Consider the following 14,148-nt stretch of genomic DNA (forward strand, 5'->3'; position numbering starts at 1 on the left):
GCTGTTTGCATACAGAGAGATACCCCAGGAATCCACAGGCTTTTCACCCTTTGAGTTGCTGTATGGGCATAGGGTGAGAGAACCTTTAGATTTGATTTATAATGAGAAGGAAGGTGACCGTGAATCCCACAAGTCCTAAACCTCAGGACAAGGCTTAGGGAGCTCCTGGGCTTGGCCCAGGAGATCCTGGCAGGAGCCCAATGCAGAAAAAGGTCTGGTATGACAGGAATGCTTGAGCCCAAGAGTATGCAGTGGGACAGCAGATTATGGTGCTCATTCCTGTCAGACACTGTAAGCTGCAGGCAGCTTGGGAGGGACCCTTAAAAGTGGTAAGGAAGGTCAGTGATGTTGACTACATGGTAAGCTTGCTAGGCAGGTGGCAGGGCACAAATTGTACCATGTTAAAATGATGAAGGCTTACTATGATAGGGGGGCCCTGGTGCTGAGTATTTTCAGTGGATGGCAGTGTGAGTCTGAGGGAGATCTGGTGACTGATCTCCTCAGTGAAGCTCGGACTAACACCTCAGTGAAAGGGGTAGCAATATCCCAACAGCTATTCCCTACCCAAGTTTGAGAAATCCAAGCAGTATTACAGGAATTTGGGGGCATGTTCACTGGGAAACCTGGGTACAACCACATGGTGCAACATCATGTGAATACAGGACACCAAAGGCCTATCAAGCAGACTCCTTACAGGGTGCCTGAGCAAGACAGACAGACTCTGAGGGAGGAGATACAAGAAATGTTGGAACTAGGGGTAATTCACGAATCCAGCAGTCCCGGGACCTCCACAGTGGTGCTGGTATTAACAAAAGATGGCAGCATGCTTCAAACCATGGGGTGGGGGCTGTACTCAGCCAGGATTCTTCAGAGGAAGAAGAGCAGCCAGTTGTATATCTCAGACATAGAATCCAACCTAGGGAGGAATGTTATTCAGCAGTAGAAAAAGAATGTCTAGCCATAGTATGGGCACTGCAGAAACAGCCAGCAAAATACCAACTTATTAAGGTGGAGCTGAGGGTTGCAGGAATATCATATGACAGTGCAGCACTGTAGCAATGCCAATGCAGATGGGCTCTCAAGACATGGTATGGGCTTATGTGTTCCCACACAGGCACATGTCCTTGAAGCCACGTTTCTCAACAGTCACTTGAAAAACTAGCTTGAGTCTTTAAAAGGGGGAAAGATGTCAGGTATTGCCAACTTGCCAGGAGATGTAGGGCAGTGGATGTGTAAAATATGCTAGCATAGTTAGGTGGAGCTTTTTAAAGAATGATGTCATTTGTATGTCAAGCTGATTTGTACAGATGCTTGTGTTAAAAAATTTATTTGTAAAGCTGCTTATGTTAAAAATGCACCAACAGCAGGTCCTGCTGGACAGAAAAGAAATGCACCTGTATGTCAGACTATATTGTACTTGTTGAAATGAATATATTGTAACAGAGGATACTGGAAAAGCAGAGGTTAATTTCAGTTCAGCTAACGTTGAAAAAAATAGTTTGAAATTAAATTACCTGGTTTAGGCCATAAAGATTGTATCTTACAGTTCTGATTGCAGCCATAGACAAAATGTCTGTGATAACCAGGACTAGGAATCCTAATGTATTGTCCTTAGGGGTGAACTAATTGCTACCCTGGAAGGTTAGACGTTTTTGAAATGGTTTTACAGATTCCACATGCTGTAACACATCTATCAAAGCTCTGTGTGTGTGTATTATGACACATATTTGCTAGATTCTGGCTCAGTTTCTAGTAAAGGGGGTAGTGAGGGAACCAGAGTCAGATGACCAGATGTATGTGATGTCATTCTGTAATCCAGCACTAAGATGATGTTTTAATACTAGATGAGACAGCAGTCTCAAGGCAGTCTGATTTTGAAACCTGACAAAGAAGGATCACTTACCTACTTCATCTTGCCTTGCTCTAGTAAGTGAACTAGGGGGAGTAATTATTTAGATCAGTCAATAAAATATAGTGAGATTAGTTAAGTATTGTTTAACTGTATTTGTGCGACCCTTTCCATGTGTTATTTTTAATATTTCCTATGATTGAAACTCTGGTGTTTATTGTAAATAGATATTTAGTATTTTCATATTTTTTATTATTTATTATTAAATATATTTAAACTTTTCACTGTGTTTGGTGTTTTAGAGAATATTTTAACCTTTGAGAGTACTTATATTTATTTGGTGACACTGTGGCTGCTCTTGAAAGGCTTTCTGCATTGGTCAAACACTATCATTTGTATTAGTATTAAGTTTACTCAGTATAATTGTTACTCTTAAAAGAGCCTTAGAGTAAATGGCTTTGGAGTGTTCTGGTGGCAGTATCTACCTTATAGTCTGGACAGAGGTGGCATAGCTGGTAAATCTGTGCCAGCTTTTCCCAGGTGTGTGTGTGTGTGTGTGTGTGTGTGTGTGTGTGTGTGTGTGTGTGTGTGTGGAAAATAATCTTATTCTCACTGTGCTTACAAGGATAAGCACTATGGACAATGGCTAAAAGATTCCCCCTTAGCATTCCCATTATACCTTTGTCTTTTTTCTTCCTGGGTCTGCTCCATGTGTTCATTCACAACAGGTAGAACAACTGCTATTCTTTCCTGCATCTCAGTCATGTCCTTTTTGGACACTTATCCCATATTTGTTGACTACATTCCTCAGCATGTTCTTCAGGGTTTTATACACATGGTCCACCAACCAGCTGGTGGAGCATCTTCATTCCCTGAAATTGGGGAGTATTATGAATATTAATGGATCCCATGGGGGAGAGTAGCTTCAGGTATAGTCTGGTGCATAAAACATGCAAGAAAACCCACTCCCTATCATACAACTATCATCATGAGGAATGAATGGGCATCTTGGCTCCCTGGGTAATTTTTGATGGCTGAAGAAATCTTTGGCAGTAAAACCCTGGTAGGACATACTCCATCATTATCTCTACCCTTAGTTGGTCTCCAAAGCATTGCTATATGTCAGTTATTGTACAATGTCCAGAAAAGTCTGGAGCAATAATGGCCACTTCTCTGTCTTCCCTTTTTGCTTGCCCTATAAATAAGGTAGGTTTGGTATGACAACAACTCCATTTTCCATCTAAACTTTGTTTTCTATCTCTTATAGTGGGATCTTGATTCTGTCCTTTTCTAAAACTAACATGAGTAATCTTCAAATCTAATGAATGAAATAATACATGGATGCCGTGGATTGCTGCCAAAACACACCACTGTTTATTATGTAGTGCAAATATAAATACAAAATAAGAAAATCACTGGGAACTGCTGCTGTACCACACAAATAGATATTATTAAAAAACACTGAGAGTAAAAAAAATCTAGCTTAGTTTGATTGATGACCAATTTTTTGAGGAGGAGGTAGTGAATTGAAGAAGTGTTTTCAGGGGGGATAGGGATAGACGACTTAGCAGCTTGGAAGCAGAGCAGATAAGAGGCAGGAATAAAGATAAAAGGAAAGCTTAAATATATTAGTATAGATACAAGGGAAGAAAGTAATGAAAGCAGTATGGCTATAATAATAATATAATTATAGAACAAGGAGGAACATGAGGACTTTTGACCTATGGAGTGAACATTCGACATATATGTGGTCATTAAGGATTATTAGAAATAAATTGGAATATCATTGAGTGAGGAAGTAGAGACATAGTAGGTGTCCACTTGAGTTAGTTATAAGAAGAAGAATAATTTGGATAATATATACTCTGTTAATGATGGGGCATGCACATGCTTACACACATGCCAGGGCACTGTGTCATGTGTGGTAGAAGTGATGTTATAAATAAGGAAATAGGGATACAGTTTTACAGTTATATACATCCATTTACAGGTTTAGTTTTTTGGGGGACCAGTAGTGCAAATATAAGCACTTTCATTTTCAACTACTATGAAAGACTTCATCAGATGTTACAAAGTATCTAAACCATAAAATGTAAGAGTTAGTGATTAGTTACATGATTTCCTGAAAATCATTTCTTAAAGTGACACTCCTATATTTCATTTAAAAGCCATTCATTAAATATCAGTGTGATGACCCCGCTTAAACCCAGGGCAGTATCTAAGGAGCCTCAATCCTCGCCACTGTCTCTGGTAAGGGAGAGTCACTAAAAGCAGAGATAGAAATACACAATTTCCTCTAAGAGTACACCAGGAACATGCTCCAAACCTGGGACTGGACTATATGCTTCACTCCAAGTCACCAAATGAATATTCACATTAACCACTGTAGAGCACTGTGTCCCAGTTCTAGGTATTTGACACACTCACTCTTAAATATTTGATATTCACAGATACAAACACTCTTGGGAAAGACTGGCACAGGTTTACTTGCTATATCCTCTTTCCCAAATTACATGGTAATAGCTGCCACCAGACAAATACCACAATATCATTCAAAAGGGTTGTTCAATTATATTGGGTAAAATAAATATTGCTATGAAGGGTAGCATGTAATCCAAGCAGTAAGGCTTTTCAGAGTGGCCCTGGTGTTATCACAATAAGCATAAACACTCCCAGGTTATTAAAAGTACTTTCTAAATAACCCACCACAATAAAAGGTAGTACAATATTTAATAAATAAAATTATTTAAGACGTATATACATTGAATAACTGATTCCAATAAACCACAGAGTTTCATGCAGAAATTATGAAAATAACACTGTAGGATACATTTCACACTAAAGCAATGTCTTTCAGCTTTTCCCAGTTAGGGGTCACCACAGTGGATCACTGGTCCACAGATTAATTGGCAGTGGTGTTTTTACAGGGTCGAATTGCCAGCCCAGTGCTTAACCTTCACAGAAGGCCCACACAAACACGCACACATCTACCTGCATGTCTTTAAAGCTCACACGACTGCAGGGAGGATATGCAGACTCTGCACAGAAGGCACTCCAGTCAAGGATCAAACTGGAAAACCTATTGCTGAGAGATGACAATGCTAACCGCTGCACCACCATGGCCATCCCGAGATAGGTTTCACACTGATTGTAGAAAAACTTTATCTAACTGTAGTGCCCTAACTGTCTAAAGATTAACCATCCCTGTCTAATCTCATTAATTCAGCAAGGCAAGATTATACTCTTACTTCTGCAAGGCAAAATAAGAATTTATGTCCACTCCTCAGGCTGTTGTTTGATCCTTTGTGACTGGAATAGCAACTCTTACTATTTATACTGAACAGCTCTGGAAAAGTCTGAGTGATAACTGCTGATCTGGAAAACAACAACTGACTACTGAACAACTCTGAACAACTACAACTACTACTACTACAAACTTTAAGTAATCCAGAACCTGCTTTTACAGCAGAATTTTTTAAAAGTCACAGATAGCTGTTATGAGAATTCTACTCTCTCATGTCAAACTATAAAAATAAACAAAACAGCTGCTGTGGAGACTATATTCCTTTCAGCTCTGGCACACTATGTCACCACATCTAGGACAACTGACTGGCATAACCTACATTCAGAATTCTTTAAAAAATGTACATTAGATCAGTCAGAAGAACAGTGTTTGATTCAAATATCTTACATAAATCAAAGTAATAATCAAAAAACATAAACTTATTTACAAAATTATACCTAGTCATGCTGGCATATATACCTCAGAGTAATTTACAATTATTTACAAGTATTTACAAAATTTCAACCAGTCATGCTAGCACCTATAACAACATCTAATATCCTCACATTCCTCCCCCTTTGAAGACTCAAACTAGATTTTCAAGTGACCCCAGAAAATTGTTGCTTTAGAAAAAATGGGGCTGACTAAAAATTATCAACAAATACCCTATCTTGAGAATCCTCTGCATTGGCATTGCTGTAATCTGGACTAGCTAACACAGGGGATCCTCCTAAAGCATCTTTAAGTTTTTGGAATGCCTACTCACAATCTGTGGTCCACACTACTTTATTTGGCTTGCTTTTTCTTGTTGGGTCAGTAAGAGGTGCAGCTATTATAGCACAGTTGGGTGCAAATTTCCTATAGTACCCTGCTGTCCCTAGGAAAACTCTCACCTGCTTTTTGGTAACAGGGACAGGCCACACCTGAATAGCTTCCATTTTGGGAGGTTCTGGCCTAATCCTACCACTCTGTACTCTATAGCCTAGGTAGGAGACCTCTGCCATACTCACCTGACACTTACTAGGCTTAATGATCAACCCTGCTCTTTTTAATTTACCTAAGACCTCCCTGACATGTGGAAGGTGCTCTTGCCAGGAATGACTGTAAATGGAAATATCATCCAAATAAGTGAGAGCATAATCTCCTGCTCCTACTAAGATATGATCTACTAACCTCTGGAAGATTGCTGGGTCATTTTTCATCCCAAAGGGTATCCTTGTAATCCAAATGTTGTTACAAAAGCTGACTTCTCTAGCAATGCAAGTCAAGGGTACCTGCCAGTATCCGTTGGTCAGATCAATAGTGGTCAGGCACTTAGCCCCACCTAAGTGTTCTAAAGTTTCATCTGTTCCTGGCATGTGGTACGCATCTGACTCTGTGTAACTGCTTTCTTCAGTACCAGTACTACTGAGGAAGCCCAAGGACTACTGGACTTCTGGATTGCCCCCAGCTCCAACATCTCCTTTATCTCCTCCTTCAAAGTCTGTTTGACTCACTCAGGCACCCTATAAGGAACTTGCTTGATAGGCCTTTGGGGTCCAGTATCCACATGGTGCATGCACCCAGGTTTCTCGGTGAATATGCCCCCAAATTCCTGTAACACTGCTCATATTTCTTTAACCTGAATAGGCGATAACCACTGAGATATTGCTACCTCTCCCACAGAAGTGTCAGTCTGAGCCACACTGAGAAGGTCAGTCACCAGATCTCCCTCAGACTCCTCCTGCCATCCACTGTTAATACTCAGCATCGGGGCCTCCCTATTGTAATATGACTTCATTATGTTAACATGGTGCAACTTATGTCCCCGCCTCCTGCCTATCTTTTAGCATTGTTCACAGGTCCTGCAGTACTCTGTTACATCTTTTGCAATCCCAGGCCAATAACAAATTCTGCATAATTCATCTCCTGCTACACATTATGCCCATATGACCTGCAAAAGGAATGTGATGGGCTATGGCTAGAGGTGCCAGAAAGTAGGCTCTGGGATCTACCAACTGCTGTATTACCTCACCTTCTAGCCCTCTCTCAGGGGTCCACTCTCTGTACAGTACCCCTTTATTATCGACAAAAGGAATGTCATGCGCTATGGCTACAGGTGCCAGATAGTAGCTTCTGGGCTCTACCAAATGCCATATTATCTCACCCGCAATCCCTCCCTCAGGGTCTATTCTCCGTTCCAGCATGCAGACTCCCATTCCCTTGAGCATCAGGTGGCTCCTTAGCTACCTCTCTCAAGCCTCATAATGTAGGGTCTGAAAGCTGTTCCTGTCTCAACTCTACTTTTATGACCCCTCCTAGCTCACCTTCCACAACAAGCCTAATATCCTCTGTCAGAGGTACTTCACTCAGCAAGGATACCATCACTCACCTCTGTCCTTGCAATCGCCATGTCCATGGGAACACCAGCACCTACAATCAGCTGTGGTTAACCTTCAGGCTCACTGCTACAATGTAGCTCCCTATCTGAAGTAACCACATCACCAGCCCCAGCTTCAGGCATAGGATCTGTCTGGGTCTCCCCCAGGCTGCCAGATCTACATGTTTGCCTTCTAGCTTGACTGCGTGTCATTGCATGCACACAAGGTACTACACTATCAAAGTAATTTCCTATTACGACATTTTCAGGGGTATTCTTAAACACACCTACCTGCTTGTTCCCTTTTCTACCCTCCTAGTTAAGATGAACCCTGGCCAAAGCTATTTGGAATGTGGTCCCACACAAAGCTCTGACTGTCATGACTGCCCAAGCAAGTACTGCTCCTTCTTAACCACTGCAGGCCTCACAGTGGTTATATCAGAAGCTGTGTCTCTCTTAGCAGTGGTCTGTCTTCCATCCACTAAGATAGGATACACATTTTGGTGATAATTTGTCACCTCTGTTTTTTCCAGACAACTTATCAATGGTACTCTGTCATTCCCACTTGCTGGCTTTCTCACCTTTTGTTTCTCACCTTGCTTCAATGGACATTTGTATGCTATATGGCCCTCTGATTACATCTGAAATACATAATCCCTGAGTCTGTCTGTGTGCTTGAACTAGTGGCTTTCCCTGTTACTGGTGAACTCTGTTGGAGTGGTTTAGGCTGCCCCCCATGAGTTAACTTATGTCCATGTGCAGCATTGGTTATACCTTTCTTATGCACTGATGTCCTACTTGCCAAGCAGAGATCCCCTTTTCTCCCCAACTCATTTGCAGAGTTACACTCAGTGTGCCAACCAGATCCTCATGTCCTCAGGAAAAGTGCTGAGAGCTTTTTCCCTCACCAAATGGTCTGTCAGTCCTCCAAAAGTGGTGACCTGACACCCACTCACCCACCTGTGAAAGTAAGTACTTAAATCAGAAATTTAATCACAAACATTTTTACCTGCCTTGCATCTATGTTCACAAAACTTTTTTTCTATACATTTGAGTAGTTAATTTAAAGCAATCAAGTAAACATTGTTTTACATGATCATAATTCAAACAATCAATATCAGACAGTTTAGCAATTACATGCTCTACCGTGGAGTAAGGGGATCAGGAACCATACCCAGAACTCTTGGTCAACATTATATTGTTTACATACCCTCTCAGATATATAAATAAAACTATCAAAGTCATCTCCCTCCCTGTAATGAGGAAAACTTTACTAACCTTTATGGGTTCTGGGTTAAAGTTATTCCTTTCCCTATTAACTCCATGACCCCGTTGAAGGGTTAGAAGCTCCTTTTTGTGCTGTCTCTGCCTCTCATTTTCTTTGGCTTCCTTCTTCAAACATCGCATTTCATACTGATGCTGTCTCTCCTTGGCCTCCAGTTCATGCTGATGCTGTCTCTCCTTGGCCTCCAGTTCATGCTGATGCTGTCTCTTCTTGGCCTCCAGTTCATGCTGATGCTGTCTCTTCTTGGTCTCCAATTCATGCTAATGCTGTCTCTCCTTCTCTCTCTCCCATTCCTCAGCCTCCGAACATCTGGCTTCAAGTTCAGACTAATGTTGCTTCTCTTTCTCCTCAGCCTGCAGTTCATGCTGATGGCACTTCTCCTTCTCCCTTTCCTCAGCCTCCAAACATCACAATTCATACTGACGCTGTTTCTCTTCAGCCTACAGTTCAAGTCTCATTAACTGCAAATACATTTTTACGTCCTCTGAAGGAAAGATACACTGTTTTGTCTCAGAAGGCTGCTTAACCCCAATGCCAAACTTGATATCCTCCAAGATCTGCTCTGTGGTAGCGACTAAGGCTGAGATCATTGCTTCCTTCATCGGGTCGGCGTGCACCAGTGCTTTGGCTTTGCATACCTTTTATTTATTTATATTTTATTTTGCATTTGCTGACCAGGATAGACTGACTGAATATATGTCAATTTTCAGCAGGGGCCCGGGGAGAAAAGCTCCAATAGTACATACAGATAATCATTCAACAATAGTAGTGAAGCATGCTGCACAGAGTGTACACAGTAATACCATCATAAAGGGCAAGAAAGATTTGCAGTCTGTCACTGTTGCATACTAGCAAGGATACTGACATTCACTTATAAGGGAAGCTAATTATTGCATACAGTATTGTTTAGAATGCCATAGTGAAGAATGAGTTAGTTGGGGTTGGAACAAGGACATAGCCAGTTTAGTGTAAAGTACTGTTTGAGACTTTTTTTGAATAGAGTTAGCGATGGTTCTAAAGTAAGTTCAGCTGGAAGTGAATTCCAAGTTTTGCCAACAGAGATGGCAAACAGGGAGTCACCAGCTGAGTTGTTGGTTTTGACCTTTTGAATTAGGAGTTTATTAGATAAACAAAGTGGCCTGGGGTTACTATAGTGATTGATAATATTTTTAAGTGGTGAAGTATTTTCAGGTTGATAGAAAACTTTGTGTGCTACTATAAGTTGATTATACTGAAATAAGCTGGGTAGTTCTAGCCACCTTAGAAGACTGAGGTTATGACAGTGGTGTGTCCTATATGCAGAACTAGTGACAAATCTAGCAATGTGGTTGTAACAGCTTGAGAGTTTGTTAAGATCAGATTTGTTCAAGCTAGTGAGTATGGGGTAGGCATATAAAAGGGTAGAAAGTAGATGAGTGCGAACAATGGCAGTACTAGCTAACGGAGTTAGGAACATTTTATTTTTATATAGAGAGCCAAGTTTTTTGTTAATAGTTTTGATAGTTTGAGGTTATTGTCTATTATTACCTTTAAGTGTTTTATAAGGGCATCTGGGGAAATAATAGTACCATTGTTAGATGTTATAGTAAAGGAAAGTGGAGAGGACCTACTAGTGTGGGAGAAAAGTAATAGCTTGGTTTTCTTAGAGGTCAGGAGCAGATGATGGCTATTGAGCCAGTTTTTGACTGTATTGAATGTTTTCTGGGATAGTGTCAGCAGGTCTGTTGGGTTGGAGGCCGAGCAGATCAGAGTGAAGTCATCAGTGTATTGGATGCATGTTGCATCTGGGATGGCAGTGTAAAGGTCATTAATAAAGACTGAGAAAAGAAGGGGTCCTAGAATAGATCTCTTGGGTACACCAAGGGTGAGGGGCAATAGAGGGGATAAATTGTCCTGCCATAGGACAGCCTGTTGTCTGCCATTCAGGTAGGATTGAAACCATTGGATAGCATGGTTATCTAGAGAGATGGTTTTCAGAGTGTGAGTGAGTAGTTGGTGGTTGACCATATCAAAGGCTTTGGAGAGGTCAAGGAAGAGGGCTGAGGATAGTTTGTTGTTGTTTCAGTTATGGTTTATGACATTAGAGAAAGAGAGGAGGGCTGAAGACATACTGTTATGTGGCCTAAAGCCATGATGAGAGTTAGCCAATAGATTGTTCTGTGTGAGATAGTGCAAGAGTTGTTTATGGATGCACTTCTCCATTATTTTGGCCAGTGGGGAAAGAATGGCAATGGGTCTATAATTTGACAGTTCTGTGGAACTGCCGCTTTTATGAAGTGGTATAACATGGGATGTTTTCCAGATGGAGAGGATAGAAGCTTCAATGATGGTTCTATTGATCAAGATGGAGATGGGGAATGCTATGGCATCTGCAGCTTTTTGTAGGTACACTGCAGGGAGGAGGTCTGCAGATAGGGTTTTAATTTTTTATGTAGGGAGCGGATATGTGAGGTAGAGACTGGTTGGAAGCTAAAGGAGAGTTGGGTAGTAGGTGAAGCTGTGATTGAGATCGAGTTTATGGGAGTTAGTTGGCTAGCAAGGGACTGGATAGTCTCTGTGAAAAAACTCTTAAAGGTATTCACAGTATCCTCCAGTGATTTTTGGGTAGCAGAGGAGGGGTTATTGTGGTGGATTGTCCTGGATGAAGAAGTTTGTTTATACCTGCCCAAAACTTTTGACATTTGTTTTGATGTTTTTGTTGAAGATTGTAACAGTAGTTGGCCAACTGGTTCCTGGTCAGCTTGCTATAATCCTCTGCTGACATCTTTGCCTGCTGTCCCTGACTAAACTGACTAAAAAATAATTAGAACTGTTGTGAAATGAAACTCTGTATGTTTATCTTGTAGCTGTTGAAACTGCACACCTCAGTCAGAACTACCTGCAGGCTACTAAAACTCAATTTAAGACACACACTGCTGGCACTAAATAATGTGAGAACCCCACTTAAACCCAGGGCAATAACTAATGAGCCTCAATCTTCACCAATGTCTCTGGCAAGGGAGCATCACTGAAAGCAGAAATAGAAATATACAATTTCCCCTTAAGAGTACACTGGGAACAGGCTCCAAACCTGGGATTGGACCATATGCTTTACTCCAAGTCCCCAAATGAGTCTTCCCACTAACCACTGCAGAGTACTGTATTCCAGTTCTAGGTATTTAACACACTCACCCTTAAATATTTGATATTCACTCATACTTTTGAGAAAGACTGGTACAGATTTACCTGCTATGTCCTCTTTCCCAAATTACAAGGTAACTGCTGCCACCAGTCATATGCCACAATACCCTTCAAAAGGGGTGTTCAATTATATTTGGTAAAATAAATATTGATATAAAGGGTAGCATGTAATCCAAGCAGTAAGGCTTTTCAGAGTAGTGTTGGTGTTATCACAATAAGCATAAACACTCTTAGGTTAATAAAAGTACTTTCTTAATAACCAGCCACAATAAAATGTAGTAAAATATTTAAAAAATAAAATTATTTAAAATGCAAATACACTGAATAACTGATTCCAATAAACCACAGAGTTTCACACACAGGAATTATGAAAATATCACTGTAGGATAGGATTCACACTGATTGTAGAAAAAACTCTAACTGTCTAACTGTAGTTCCCTAATTGTCTAAAGATTAACTGTCCCTGTCTAATCTAATCTAATTAACTCAGCAAGGCTTCTGCAAGGCAAAATAAGAATTTATGCCCACTTTTCAGGCTGTCTAGTCATCAGCAACCCCTATTATTTCTGCTGAAGAGCTCTGGAAAACTCTGAGTGATAACTGCTGATGTGGAAAACAACTGACTACTGAACAACTCTGAACTACTACTACTACTACAAACTTTAACTGATTCAGAATCTGCTTTTATAGCAGGATTTTTTAAAAGTCACAAAAATCTGTTATGAGAATTCTACTCTCTCGTGTCAAACTTTAAAAAATAAACAAACCAGCAGCTGTGGAGATTTTCTTCTTTTCATCTGTGGCATACAATGACATCACATCTAGGTCAGCTGATTGATAACCTACATTCAGAATTATTTTTAAAAAACATGTATATTCAGTCAGCCAGAAGAACAGTGTTTGATTAAAACATCTTACATAAATCAAAGTAATAAAAAAAAGCATAAACTTATTTACAAAATTATAGCTAGTCATGCTGGCATATATAATACAATGTAATTTACAAGTATTTACAAAAGTTCAGCTAGTCATGCTACCACAAATAACAATATCTAATATCCTCGCAATCAGCATAACAAATTACAGGCTAAATAAACATGCAACAATAAAACCAACAGATACCTGTATAGTAAAATGACATATAATAAAATCATTCTCTAAATACTGTTTCATAACATGTAAGGTTTTAACTTCAGAAAACAGGTGATCAACAAAACTTCATTTAGTCCTGGGGCACTACTTGCATTAAGCCGTATCTGCCAATAGAGCACTTTCTTTTCTAGCAGTAGTCCCCATGGTCCCCCCTTGGATTCTCATTTAAATGCTCTAATACCACAAATTTAAACTCATGATCCGGACAGTCAATGAGGTATTTAGTTACAGCATTCTTATTACTTTTCTTCCTGATTTCATAGAGATGTTCATAAATTCTCTCCTTTAACATGTTCTCAGTTTTGCCTACATAGAACCCACGGCAACCCTGGCACAAAGCTAAATAAATGATGCCTCTTGTTAGACAATTGTTCCTACATTTTACCTTGAACTGTTCATTTTTTACTGTAAAATAATTACAGCAAAATATATTCCCCAGACAGGCTGAATTTCTTGGCTTCCTGATTTGTCACTCAGATGTACTTAGGAAGAAATTGATTGAATCAGTGATTGTACTACCATTACAGTCACTTGTGCTTTACAAAAGGTCAGGAAACTTTCATGCAAGATTTTAAAAGTAGATTTGTGCCCTCTAAAACAATTTTGAAAAGACTATGAAGTAGTAAGGTGAAGGTGAAGGTAAAGATGTGTGAACTCCATAAGGTACATCAGACATATTCACACAGACAACAGAATATAGCCTGATACTTAAAAGCTAGTGCATTAGTGCAAGTTGAATAATCTGTGGACAAGGCTGCCCTATAAAGGTTCTTCAGAATGGTCCATTGTTTTGCAAAGTTCATAACTAATTGATCCAAACTACTGATGGTATTACAAAAATTGCTGAAGAAAAATGTACAGTTGTTTAAGGAACTCAGACAGAAAACAGTTTTGAAATCCTGAAAATGTTGTCATAAAGCCACCTACTTTAAGACATTATGCTGTTAAAAAGCCAGTAGTCTTATAAATGGATGGCAGTCATATTAGCCTATTGGTGTTACTTTTCAGACAGGTGCGCAAATACGATATGCAAAAATAGA

Source organism: Protopterus annectens, chromosome 14.part0 (genome assembly GCF_019279795.1).
Source record: "Protopterus annectens isolate FY-2018-M chromosome 14.part0, PAN1.0, whole genome shotgun sequence".
Taxonomy (NCBI): Eukaryota; Metazoa; Chordata; order Ceratodontiformes; family Protopteridae; genus Protopterus; species Protopterus annectens.